Source organism: Dermacentor variabilis, chromosome 2 (assembly GCF_050947875.1).
Source record: "Dermacentor variabilis isolate Ectoservices chromosome 2, ASM5094787v1, whole genome shotgun sequence".
Lineage (NCBI taxonomy): Eukaryota > Metazoa > Arthropoda > Arachnida > Ixodida > Ixodidae > Dermacentor > Dermacentor variabilis.
In genome coordinates, this window is record NC_134569.1 from 80,729,888 (window position 1) to 80,743,381 (window position 13,494).

Sequence of the window (13,494 nt, forward strand, 5' to 3'; positions counted from 1 at the left end):
CGTGTGTGAGGCTACAATGAGTTGAATGGCCATGCATGCTGGCTTTGCGAAGGCTTGATCAACGCGGTAGCTTTACGCATCGAGGGCTAATGCGCGATGGTGCTCTGAAGACAAAAATGTGATCAGTGTCCACCGTATTTATCTGTCTCGCTTGCAACTTTATTAGTTGCAACCTATCGCTTTTCTTTTTCAAGAGAATTTGTAGTAGTTCAATTCAGCCTCGGGCATTATGACCACCCACCCGGTGATCGGGTACTAGACGATGGTTCAGGCTTTTTGTGAACTATGTCTTTGGTAATACACCTGCCTTTGGTAAAGCTCGTGGCAAAACAGTTGAATACGAACGAGCTCTATGTGCCTGGTCCTGCGAGCGGATGTTAGTGGCAGGGTGAAGAACCTTACGTGCTCGCACAAATGGTTATGGTTCATAAAACGAAATCAAAATGTGCGGAATATGAAACCTACGAAGCGTTGCTTCCTTAGCGGCACATTTAAAACAAAAATAATTTTGTCTGCGCTAGTAAATTACCTGCACCAGGGGCCTTCAAACCTTTTGTCCGGATGACCAGATTGGCGCCTAGTGGCAGTGTAGAGGACCGGACAATAAAGAACAAAAACATTTGTGCAAATAACTAAGTATACACACAAGTAACGGTACTGGGCATAGACTGATAATGCCAATTAACTGACGTGTTTTCTTGTGATAATTTCTTATCTTTAGTTGTGTTGACCGCCTTGCATAACGTCCAGAAAAGAAGCGAAATAGCTGTTTTAGCATTAGAATTTCGCTTGTACCACCAGAATTCTACGAGTCTATCCATTTGAAATAATCTTATACATTGGTGGTGACAAACAACGTTCTTCATATTTCACAGTATGACGCAGTGTTCCTTGCTTGTTAGCAGTCATTCTATCTGCCCCAAGCAGCTATATACTATACTTTATTATAAAAAGATTCTTATCGGATCACTTACGTATCGTTTACGTATTGTTTATGTTTACCGATTACTTAACCTCGTTTTGGGCATTCTGGGCATGAAATCGCTGGCGAAGGAGCTGTACAGGGTTCCCGCTGAGACCGCTAGCTTGCTCGCCTGATTTAACCTCTCCTTGGCGTGGTCGAACGCTTGAGTGTCCCGCACACTGACTTCGCTTCGAGGGTCTGTGCGCCGGCCAGAATCCATGACGTAATGTAAAAGTGAAGCGTCTCGCCTGCTTCGATTCACAAGCGACGCTAAGCGTATGTGTCATCGGAGATGTTTCCGTAAAACGAATGAGGCACGATTTTACAGTATCGATCCGGTTTTTGTACGTCGGTAAGAACGGTTCATTTGCGTTGGAAGCGTGCGTATACAGACGGCGTGCAGCTGCCGCAACATGATTACCTCTACAATAGCGGAATGATTAGATTTAGCGATCGGAGTTGTGGTAACATCATTTCCTTTGATTTGTCACCAGAAGCCACGATATATGGTTGGTACTGCACTAGTGTATGGAGTGGCGCTATAGTTGGTGAGGTGCGGCACGCACGCGGTGGCAGTACTTCGAAGAGGGTGGGGGGTGGGTAATGAAAAAATGCCCCTGTACTTAGATTTAGGTGCAGCCAAATAACCCCAGAGGTCGAAATTAATCCGCAGTACCTCCCTGTGACGTACCTCACAATCACATTGTGGTATTCGCACCTAAAGTCCCTAAATGTAACTTAATTTTAAGTTGGTGAGGCGACATGCTTGAAAGGAGCAGCGCATATATAGATGGGACGGGGCAGTTTGCAAGCGCACACCCAAAGCGTTGACTTTCAAGGAAGTTAACTAACACCAGGTGACCCATTTTTAGGTAGTCCCAAGCAACAGCTCAAGCCGCTGCGGATGCGCGCAGTGCACTTTATTGCTAGTTTGATCTAATTTTCTTCTTAGAAGTAATCAAGTCCAGTCACCAGGGACGATGGTTGTCCGATTCAGTTCGACTTTAGGGCCGAACTTCTTTTAACGTGTTTAGCAATCTTGGGATACTTCGCCCACTTTCCGGTGTCTATGTGTCTGTTTGTCTATCTGACTGTCTACCAAACCATTTTCCCACCAACCAGAACTGCTGAGCAGCACGCGGTCTAACGGGCAGAGCATTGGACTGCTGTGCTGGGGAAACCAGGCTGAAAACCAACTGTCAGACCAACTTGGGTTACTGGCTGTCTCCCCTGGCAATATAGAACTCTTCAACGACAAACATATTAACAATTTCTCCGATGCAGGGAGAAATTGAACCCGCGTCAAATATTTTGCCTGAATATACAGTGTGTCCCAGCTAACGTTAACCAAGGTACTCAAAGGAAGAAAGAATTTATAAAATCACTGTGCGAGACATGGTTATAAGATTTACGGTGCTCACTCGTTAGAGTTATGACGAACAAACACTGTAAGTTTTAAAATTGTATCTTTCACGGTGTTTTTGAGAGGTTTTTGTTTCTTAAACACCTTGGATAACGTTACGTGGGACACCCTATATATATACTCAAACACGCACCATTCCTACACTTTGCCGCTGCGCCCCTAAATGGCTCAAAGCACCCAGAAAAAAGCACGAGATAGGAAACCTGCTCTATAGACGCCTCATGCATAAAACATCTCTGCCGCGGCAATACGGTGTGTCGATACTTTGCTTCAATGCTAATCGCATTAACCTCCACATTCATCGAGACATGGGTTGAGTGAATTTTTTAAAATAGTTTTATTACTAGACGATGCATTTCATTGTTAATGCGATTAGTATTCTTGTGTAGGTTACTTCACCAAATTTTTGGGGGCTGTCTGTCTATCTCTCTGTGCGTCTGCCGTTTTCCAGCTAACGTGGGCCACTGGGAAGTCCGTGGCTTCATGCGCAGAGCATCGGGCTGAGGGAGCCGGGTCCGAAACCAACCGCCAGAGAAAGAGAGAGAGAGAGAGAGAGACAGGGAGGACGTTAACTGAAAGATAGATATCCAGCCACAACCGCCAGATTATCTGGCGTCACTGGCAGTGTGACACTGGGTATGCTCCGCTCATCAGCAAACACCTTTTGCGCCACCTTGTGTTAGGTCATGTGGCACTGCTCATGTGCTGCTCTTCAGTGAACCTCCCTCATGCCAACTTGGGTCCCTGGGCATGCATCAATGGATGCTCCGTTCTTCAACGACCATCTTTGATGCCAATTTGGGGCACTTGGTATGCGCCACAGGGTACGTTCCGCTCTGCAATGAACCGCTTTGTTGCCACACTTGGGCAATTATGCGCCGCTTAGCGTGCACCGCTCTTATATGGCAATAAAGATAATCTATGATTTCTCCGGTGCTTGGGCGGAATATTACCCTCGTCACATATATTCAGACAAACTTCTCTGACTGTGTATTCAGGCGAGTGCCACGCGCGGACTTCGCGGTAGCTAGCGCCGCTGAGTGACCTAGCGTTTCCAGAGGGAAGCGTGAGGTAGCAGCCCTTGTGCATACATGCCTCATATAAGACGCGCCTCTGTCGTGGCAATATGGTGTGTCGCTATACTTTGCTTCACTGCCGATCGCATTAACGTCGACATTCATATCGCGAGACGGGTTCTGCGGCAATTTCTTATTGATGGCTTTGAACTCGTTCTTTTTTTCGCTGCTGTCTTTTACCTTTTTGACTATATTCCTTTTTTTTGAACGACTCATTGTGTGTTTGTGTTCCCGCTGCTATTTTAAAAACTTCCGATTTTTTAAAGGGTTTTGTTTTTCCAATAAAAAAATTACGTTCAGGGCAATGCAGTTTGAATGATACGCTTCGAGGAGGGCGACCACGAGAGTTAACGGGGAATGTCTCCATGCGGAAGTACGAATGCGAAGAACTCTTGTACAAATTCTGTATTTCGAGAGAAGAGCCACCTCCGACAGCGAAAAATGAAATTTTCCCAGCCAAGGTCAAACTGAATCTTACACGCATCATACTTAATTACGGTCATGAATACTGGTAAAAAGAATAAATTACCCATAACTAGCAATACATTTCAAAATAAAGACGATATTCGTAGCATAGCTTCGCCATGTGTTAATTTTTGCTGATGCTGTGGCAGAGATTAAGTTATGTATTTCCAAAGCTGTTCTTACGCCTTAGTACTTTGTAGGACGAACTGCGTGCAATAATGAAAGTGAGTGTATTACCGAAGGTAACCAGCCAATGACCAACTGTTCTAACAAACAAGGATCTCTGCTTATGCGTTCCCTGATGCTATAGCAGATTGTGGGCGTCCGAAGAGTTTGCTTGCTTCAGTTAATGCATTGTGCTGTCCTCAAGACCACCGTGAGCGTCACGGCACAAGAAACCGGCACACTTGCACAAGAATTCTATTATCATTTCGAGCACATGGATGATTGCACAGCAAACGTCGCGTACGTTTTTCGTTTCCGTCAAAAGCAAGTGAGCCAAATTAAGCGCGTCTTGATGACCAGTTTGATGTTCCGTACCTAAGTATAGTGACGCTAATGACTTCGTACATGCACAGTCACTGCGACTAAATTTGTTTCTGGGGAAAAAGAAAGTGCGTTACAAACGTCATCTGTCGCTGCCAGCCTTTCTTATTGTGTGTAGATTCTTATGAAGCTATGAAAAAGAACGGCTGGGAAAATTTCTTTTTTCGCTGTCGGAGGTGGCTCTTCTCTCGAAATACAGAATTTGTACAAGAGCTTTTCGCATTCATACTTCCGCATGGAGACATTCCCCGTTAACTCCCATGGTCGCCCTCCTCGAAGCGTATCATTCAAACTGCATTGCCCTGAACGTAATTTAAAGTCTGGCTCCAAGCCGTGTTTTTTGAACTTGTTTTTCTCGTGCCGGCAATGCTGGACCTACGCTTTCCAGCGTACGGGGGCAAAGACGTGCTAGGGAGAGGTTGGAGGGGAAGGGAACATGCGCGAGGCTCTAAATCCACGTATATAGAAATAGTCCAGACACGAGCTTATAGCACATGGTTATTCGAAAGAATTTTATTTGAAGTGAAAAGAGTGATGGGGGGGGGGGCAGCTGAAAAGGTAATAATACTAGCATTTTTGCCTTGACTTCATAATTTTTGCTTGTGAGAGCACGAAAAAGATTGCAGATCAAAATGGATCAAGGAAAACTTAATTACGTAAGATACGCCGAAGTTATAAAGCTTAAATTTTCAAGAGGCCACAGTTTTAATCATTAACAGGAGCTTCAAAAATAGCATTCACTTATAATATTCCAAAAAATAAAGACAATAATCTGAAACCCGAATTACAGTCAAGGAATGGCAGAAAAAACTGGTAATAGAAGGACATAAATTCTTTGCTTTAGTCTAGATACCACTTTCTCTTTGTCGTTCCGCCGAAAATACGTGCCGAGCAGCCTCTGATGAATATGCCACTGAAGCTGCCCGTGCTGAGTTGCCTTAGGCGTTCAATTCTGATTGGCGGCTGCCAAGGCAGAGAAGTTGTGTAGCACGCTGAACGAAACCACAGCCCGGTGCGGAACACTTCAAGGTGGTATGAACGCCAGCCTCGAGACGAACTTTGGTCCTCCTCTCGGGTTTCGATGAGATAAAAAAAAGAACACTCCAGCGCCCGCGCATGCAAACACGCAAAGCGAGTCATCAGAGGAAGATGGCAGGGTCGCATAGAGAGCGCTTCGCCACCGTGGCGTGGCGTTCGATACCGCCACGCTATGCGCTCCCTGGAGAAGGTCAATTTTAGAACAAGGCCCTGGGGGTGCCTGTTTCTGACGCCCTTGCGCTTCAATGAGAAGCGGGAGGCAGACCAAGAGTCGCCGCGCACGCACGCAGCGCATGCAAGAATACGGGTGCCGCTGCAGCCTAGATCACGCGCTCAATCGCTGCCGGGAGGCCCTCCGAAGATGCCGCTTCTGTGCTGACAATGGGAATGCGCGCACCGAGTTTGCAAATAGCATGGTAGGGGGGGGGGGGAGGGCGTTGGAAGGCGTTCAATGCGAGTGACTCTGTATACGCGGCATTCATGCGCGTCCACGTTGTCGGTATCAAGTATACGTTGAAAGAGCACATCTAAAGGAGATCGGAGAATCGGCAGACTTCAGCTATTTTTCGAGATCTGAACTAATTGGCTCCGACAGCAGCAGTTTCTCCGAGTGGACACTGCCATCTTCGCAAAGACAACTTCATCGCAATGCACACAACGTCGTCTTCGCCCGCTACAAAGTAGTGTCTTCTTTTGCTTTCAAAATACATGCACAGTCGTCACAGGTCTCATACAATTAGTGGAATAACGCAAAGTGGGGAAAAGACAAAAAAAAAGAACAGAAAAATTCATGATAAACTTATCTGGTAGTTGTCTAAGCATGCGTAAGCATTGGGCCGCTTGTTCATCTCCACGAAACCCGGTGTCATTATCAACGTCATAGAACCTGATCTCACCAATATAAACTCTTGTTTATCCTCGAACCCTTATAAAATAGAAACTTTTAATATGTTCGATAGCGAACATGATAATGCAGGTTTCATTAGGTTAGAGTTGATTACGACATCCCGCACCACAAAGCAACGATGAAGATCGGTAAAGCCAAGATCACGGACTGGCAGGCCTTTCGCAAGGACGATAGCGCCATTATTGCGACGATAGACGACATAGAAATATGGATCAGAGGAGTCGTGGAAAGAGCCGAGAAGCACACGAGGACAATCCAACTGTCGCAACTCGCCCCCGTGGTTGAACCCCACTTACTCCATCTGTGGGAGGCGCGGAGGGGTCTCGCGAAATGCTGGTAGCGTAACAAGTGCAACCGGAAACTCGAAATCTGAATCTCCAAGCTGATCAAGGAAACGCAAGAGTACTCTGAACAACTTGAAAGAAAGAACTCGCGCGAAACATGTAACAAGCTTCAAGGGACCTTAAGCAGCAAGCGCACTTGGGCGGTATCTCAAGACTCTCCTATAAAAGAAGGAAAACAAGAACGCCGCAAAACAGAAAGTACAGAGACTCATACGCAACCACCCGGGGAAAGAGGAAGACATTATCAAAGAAGTGAAGAAGTATCCCGTTACGGAGCGGGACATAACTGTAGATTCGCACTTTGGCGAGTATCGAGGCAACCCTAATATAGAACTTCATCGGCCCTTCACAGAAGCAGAAATCGAGAGGGCCTTGAGCAAGCTCACCCGCAACATGGCGCCGGGGTACGACAGAATAAACAAGACACTCCGGAACCTTGACGGACCCTCTGTAGACGCGCTCTTAAAATACATCAACGAGTGCTGGGAACACGGTAAAGTACCACCGGAATCCAAACATGCCGAGGTAACCATGATACCGAAACCCAACGAGCCCATCAGGGTGCAGAAACTTCGACCTATATCCCTCACCTCGTGTACTGGAAAACTCTACGAGCACATGGTGGACAACCGCATGATCGAACATCTCGAAGACAACGGACACGTTCCAAACACCATGTTCGAATTTAGAGCTCACCTGTCCACGCAAGACGCGTTACTGCAGGTCAAGGAAAAAGCCATCGAGAAACTGGACATGCACAGCAAAAGAGCCATCCTTTCACTTGACGTGAAAGGGGCTTTTGACAACGTGCCACACGAAGCCATACTGCAACACCTCAACGTATATAACTGCGGCGGAAAAAAATATGATTACATCAAAACTTTTCTGAAAGAACGGACAGCCACAGTGGGGATAGGCAAGTTACACTCTGAGAAATATGACATACCGCGAAAGGGAACGCCATAAGGCTCCGTAATTTCGCCGATGCTATTCAATCTGGCGATGAGCTCGCTACCGAAGCAACTGAAGCAAATAGAAGGGATTGGTCACGCAATATACGCTGACGACCTCACCATCTGGACTACGGGACGGTCGACAGGTAAACAGCAAGACGCTCTGCAAGAAGCGGTTGACACAACGGAAAATTACGTGGAAGCATGTGGACTGAAGTGCGCACCTGAAAAGTCGGAGCTCTTGGTGAACTAAAAAGTCGGAACTCTTGGTGCTGAGAAAGCGCACAAGAGGCCGACAACCGCAGAAGATACCAGACCCGGCAGTAAAGGTGGGAGGCATCATGATTCCGCAGGTTACGACGCTCCGCATTCTCGGACTTCTGTTTCAAAAGGACGGGGCCGGGAGAGCAGTGTTGGAAAAAATTCAGAGAACAGTGCAACGGATAACCCACCTTATCAAAAGAGTGACGAGCAAAAGTCACGCACTCAAGGAAGAAGACTGCACGAGAATGATACAAGCGCTGCTCACGAGCATCTTCACGTACGGGACCCCATACGTTGACATGAAGAACAGTCAACGAGACAAAGTAAACGCCCTCATCAGAAAATCCTACAAAATTGCCTTGGGCCTGTCCTACTCCCCGCCCACAGCGAAACTACTCAAAATGGGAGTCCGCAACACCTGGGAAGAGCTCGTGGAAGCGCACAACGTCAACCAACTGGAGAGATTAAAGCTGACAAAGACGGGAAGAGCCCTGCTCCAAGATCTGGGCTACCAAGTCGAGGATGAGAGGCACTTACCTCCGCGTATCTCACACGAGATTGGAGACAAGCTACGCATAAGTAGCATTCCCAGAAACATGCATCCCGAGTACGAGAAGGAAAGGAGACAGGCGAGAATACAGGCGCTCAAGCATATACTCGAACGCACCAACAGCAAACAAAATATGAGATACACGGACGCAGCTGCGTACAAAACAAACGACCGATTTGCAATCAGCGTGGTCGACGAGAAGGGCGAACAACTTACAGCCATATCCCTACGTGCCAGGGACGCGAGCAGAGCGGAACAGCTGGGCATAGCCCTGGCCATCGCAGCGTGCAAGCAGACTCTGGTTACCGTGGTGAAGGACTCGCAAGAAGCATGCAGAAGGTATGTGAACGGAAGGATCGGAAAGGCAGCACTTCAGGTCTTGAACAACACCGAGATAGAAGCAGCACAAATCCTCTGGACGCCGGGATACGAGTCTCTCGCGGGGAAACAGGCGGCGCATGCCGCGGCTCGAGATCATGTACGCCGAGCCATCTCCGACACGCAGAGAACACGGACCAACGATTGTGACGAGGATGAGGATCAGATATCCAAGAAGTACTCGGATATCATGGCCCACTACAGGCGCCCGCGTATAAGACGATGTGTAGGGAACAAGCAGTAACCTGGAGAAGGCTCCAGGCTGGAACCCGCATGGAACACTGCTGCTCGCCATGTATCCGGGCACCTACGGGCGAGACTGCAAGTTCTGCGCGGCGGACACGCCCAACACCTTATGCCATATGGTGCAGGGGTGCAGGAATAATAGAGAAGTACCCCAATATTATCACCGCCAGGCGATAACATGCAGAAAGAAGCGGATTCAGAGGAAGAACTGGAAGACCAGTGGGAGGCTCTGCTGGTGACGCAAGGCCCTGACAACCAGCTACGGTTGGTGAATAGGGCTGGGGCGGCGGCAGCGAGCCATAGCTTCCTAGACTGAGGAGGCCACCCACCCTTGGGCTCAAGAAGCCTGGTCTAACAATACAGTTTATTTCTCTCTCTGTCTCTCTCTCTCATTACAACACTCGAACCCACGACTATTGGTGTTAATTAAGGCGAAGTTAATTAGCCACCTTTAATTAAGATATATTTGATTAAGACACTCGAACGCTCTGCCTTTCGGGGGTGTGGGACCCACGACATTGGTGTTAGGGTGAATTAAGTTTAATTTAGTGAAGCTGTTGCAAAACTACTACTACATTTGCTAAGGGGGTACGCAATAAATTATTGATGGTTCGGATGTTTATTTTGAGCTTGTTTTTTTTTTTTGAAACGCATGCTGTTTTGCGTGTTGTATAAGTGATTTCAACGAATATATGCACTGTTCGCTTCACTTTTCTTGTAGCCTCTGCCTTAAGTGGATATGAGCCATTGCTCAAGGGGGCTTACGTGACGGATCAATTTCTCGTTGGGTAGACATACAAATGCTTTCACATTTAAAATTCACCCCCAATTACGACACTCCCTAATGCGGACTTTGAGCGCAGCCCAATACGTGTTTTCATTTCGCGATATATTGGCTAGAGGGACAATCTGTCTCATGCGGCACATTGCAAACAGAGGGAAGTGTTGCGTGACTGCTTCGCTAATCAGGAAATCGCTAGAGGCGGTGTGTGGGTGACGCGTGGGCGTGATTCACAGCAGCCGCTGCAAACAGACCTCCGCTAATGCAGCGCTTTGTTTTCATATATATTATCGTTGGACGCGCTCGCCGCATGCCATCGGTGAACAGACGACGTGTGCTACTCTGGCGCCATTTCGTAGCCAGCGTCGCCAACCACCAACTTTTCTTCTCACGCTTTCCCATACTCTGCTTTTCTACTTTCCGCCTCATACTTTCAGTGCAGCCTGCTCCTCCACTTTCCTCCTCGCACTTTCTTCGCTTTTCATTCCCCGCAGCGCTCCCCGTTCGCTCTTTCATCCTTCCGTCTGCTAGTTTGCTCGGTTACGCCGACGACGCCGAGGAACGCCGACGCTCAACGCAGGAACGGGCGCTTAGGAACTGCGCTCTAAAATAGGCAAGACAGATGAACACACTGTGGTAATCGACTGTTGATAGCATAGCACCCGTCTTTTGTCTTCTTTCTTGTGTGTCTGTCTGTCCCCCCGCCTGTTGCACTCATTCACCATGGTCAGAATGCAGGACCAATTAGCAGCACAGTCAGTCCTAACCAGAGCCTGTGCCGGGAATAAAACCCTGCTCAAATTATCAAGCACTAAGGCTTCGCGGTAGCGTATTGGTTGTCCCGTCCAGCTGCACGGTGCCGAGCAGCGAGATTCGAGTCCCGGTGGTGGCACTGTCGGCAGAACATTGTTTTGTTGCGATAGCAATCATGTGGACGCTCCAGGCTAATTTCTGTCCTCGTCGTCGCCGCCGTCGCTGCCGTTGTTGTGGCCGTGAAGTTTCGTATAAAGTCGAAGTGCGATAGGTGCAGGGGCAAGCGTGCAAGAGTGATCGAGCCGAGAATGATGGTGGCTTGATGCGCGATGTCTTATTGTGCGCGCCAGGGAAGGGCGGGAATAATACATGCTGTTTTCTCGCTCGCCCAAGTGTGGCAGCAGGGAGATGACCCTGGATGAGCGCGCGCGCTTGGAGGGGCAGAGTAGGGGAGCAGGTTAGCGCGCGTTTCCTCTCTTCTCTAGCCGCGGCTGCACATGGCGCGGTCAATAGATAATCTGCGTAGAGAGCAAATGTGGGAAACTCTAGATACCTTATGGCTTCGTGTGCGCTGTGTTCTATGACTCGTAGTTCGCGCTGATGCGAGAGGCAACATGAAGGGGAATCCTATCGCCGTGGCTGCCGCTTTTTAAAGGAGAGGCTGGCGCCTTTATTGGTGCCGGCTACTGATTTTCCCAGGGCAAGCAAAACTAAAGGTATAAAAACTTATTGCACCGGGTACAGTCAAGTAGCACGAATATTTCCAAAGTTCTAGCCCCCGAAGAAAATGACCCTAAGAGACATGCACAGCTGGGTAAACAAGTGAAAGTGCACAAATATGTATCGAAACAAGCACATAAGTTCAGTTATCTCTACACAACAGGACTTACAACATATAACAACTACAGACGGAAGATACACACATACAAAACACTATACAACCCATCGTATTCAAAGAAAGTGTAACAGCTCGGTCAACCACGATACGTTTGGTCATCATGCCAGCGTTGTGACAGCAAGTAGTCGCGGTCATCGAGTAAGATCTGTTCACGTTTGCCCGTATGGCGTGTGCACCTTGTTTGTTCATTTAATTAGTAAGCGAAGGTTAACTGCAATTTATCCAGCCGATAAAACAATACGACCATTTCTTCGTGTCGTTGCCTAATACTTTGCTTGCGCTGTCAATGTTTTGCCTTTCGGTCGAAGCTGCGACTTCTTTAATTCGATATCGTTACAGTGGTACTTTTGAAGGTATCTAACAGGAAATATGGGACGACCCTGGATGCAGTGCAGTCAAACATAGCGTCTCAAATTTCTAGCTATCTCGAATCAAGAATGCCAGAAAGTGGCGTTCTTCTGAGGAACGTGCTGGGCGTTTCAAAGAGCGTGACTTTGGCATGAGAGAACCAAGTGTGTGATAGCGGTTAATGGTTAGAGCATTGGGCTGCTTTGCTAGAAGGCAAAAGTTCGATCCTAGCATTGGTCACGCATTTCTTTGAAGCAATATAGGAGGCCTTAACGAACCTTAAAGCTACCTAACAGGAAACTCAAGGTGGGTTGAGTGTGCCAGCGCGTTACATTGTGCGTGAAATCGGGTGCAAGGTTAAGTTTGTAAGGAATACGAGGTGTAGAAACGTCATTCCGATAAAAGGGATGTATACGCACGCGACGCGCGGCCGCGCTGCAGCAGTCGAGACGTCACAATCATCACAATCTAAGTGTCTTTTCGTAAATGTTATCAGTGCTAAGTTCAGGCCTTGTTGTACTTACATTATGGCATGACTGAAGGTGAGGAAAAGCTGACAGCTTGACGACGACGACTTGGGGATGACGTCGTCAGCCTAAAGCAAAAGACGGGCGGACGGACACAACAAGCCCGGGAAGAAAACATACCTGACGTAGACGAAGGTGACTGATTGTTGATTTTAGATGTATAAACAAGCACAATTTGACGTTTTGGACCTTGCATGCGAGCCTTGATTGTGAATAAGGCGCCCGTGTGGGCGCCGAAACATCAATCCTTTAATAATACCTTTATCTTGGATGATTCAGTTGTGTATTCTCTATAAACCTCCACTTCAATAGGAAGCCCAGACAGACAGACAAAGAACTTTACTAATGGTCCTGAGGAACAGCGTAGGGTACCTCCCTTTTCAGGGCGTCCTCGTAGCCGTCGCGGGCCGCACCCACGTCGGGGTAGGAAGCCCAGCTTTGAGCCTCTACCACCTTTCGCACCAGAAACATGACGAGCACCACGTTACGATACGCTGAAGCTCATCGCAGCTGGAAGAGGTAGGTGGAGTCGTGAAAGGGGTTTAACAGGAAAACTGAAGTAGTACGCATCCGGCTACTCCACTTCTCTTATATGCAAAAAATAAATTTGGTCGCACATAATAATGAAACAAAATAATAATTAAAAGTAAACAGAACACTTCAGGCGCACAGACACACTTACAAGCGTTAAAAAAAAAAGCAAACAAAAGATGACAACGAAGGCTAGTCACTGCACAATATTGTCCTATATTATTTTGCGCACGTGTCCGTGTTCACAAGACATCTTTTACAGAATTGAAATCTGTTCTTTCAAGGCCAGTAGCTGGCCGTGGTCCAAGTATTGCCTCAAGCAATAATGGATGATTTCCCAGATTCCTATATAAGTTTAAAGCGCATTTGTTGCCTTGGCTACACGTATATAATGGCCAGTCTGGTAGCACGTGGACTATGTCTTCACAAACATGACGCGGAGATTACTCGATGAATTTTACAAAGAAAGTTCTTTGTGCATGCCACACCAAGGTGAAAGCGC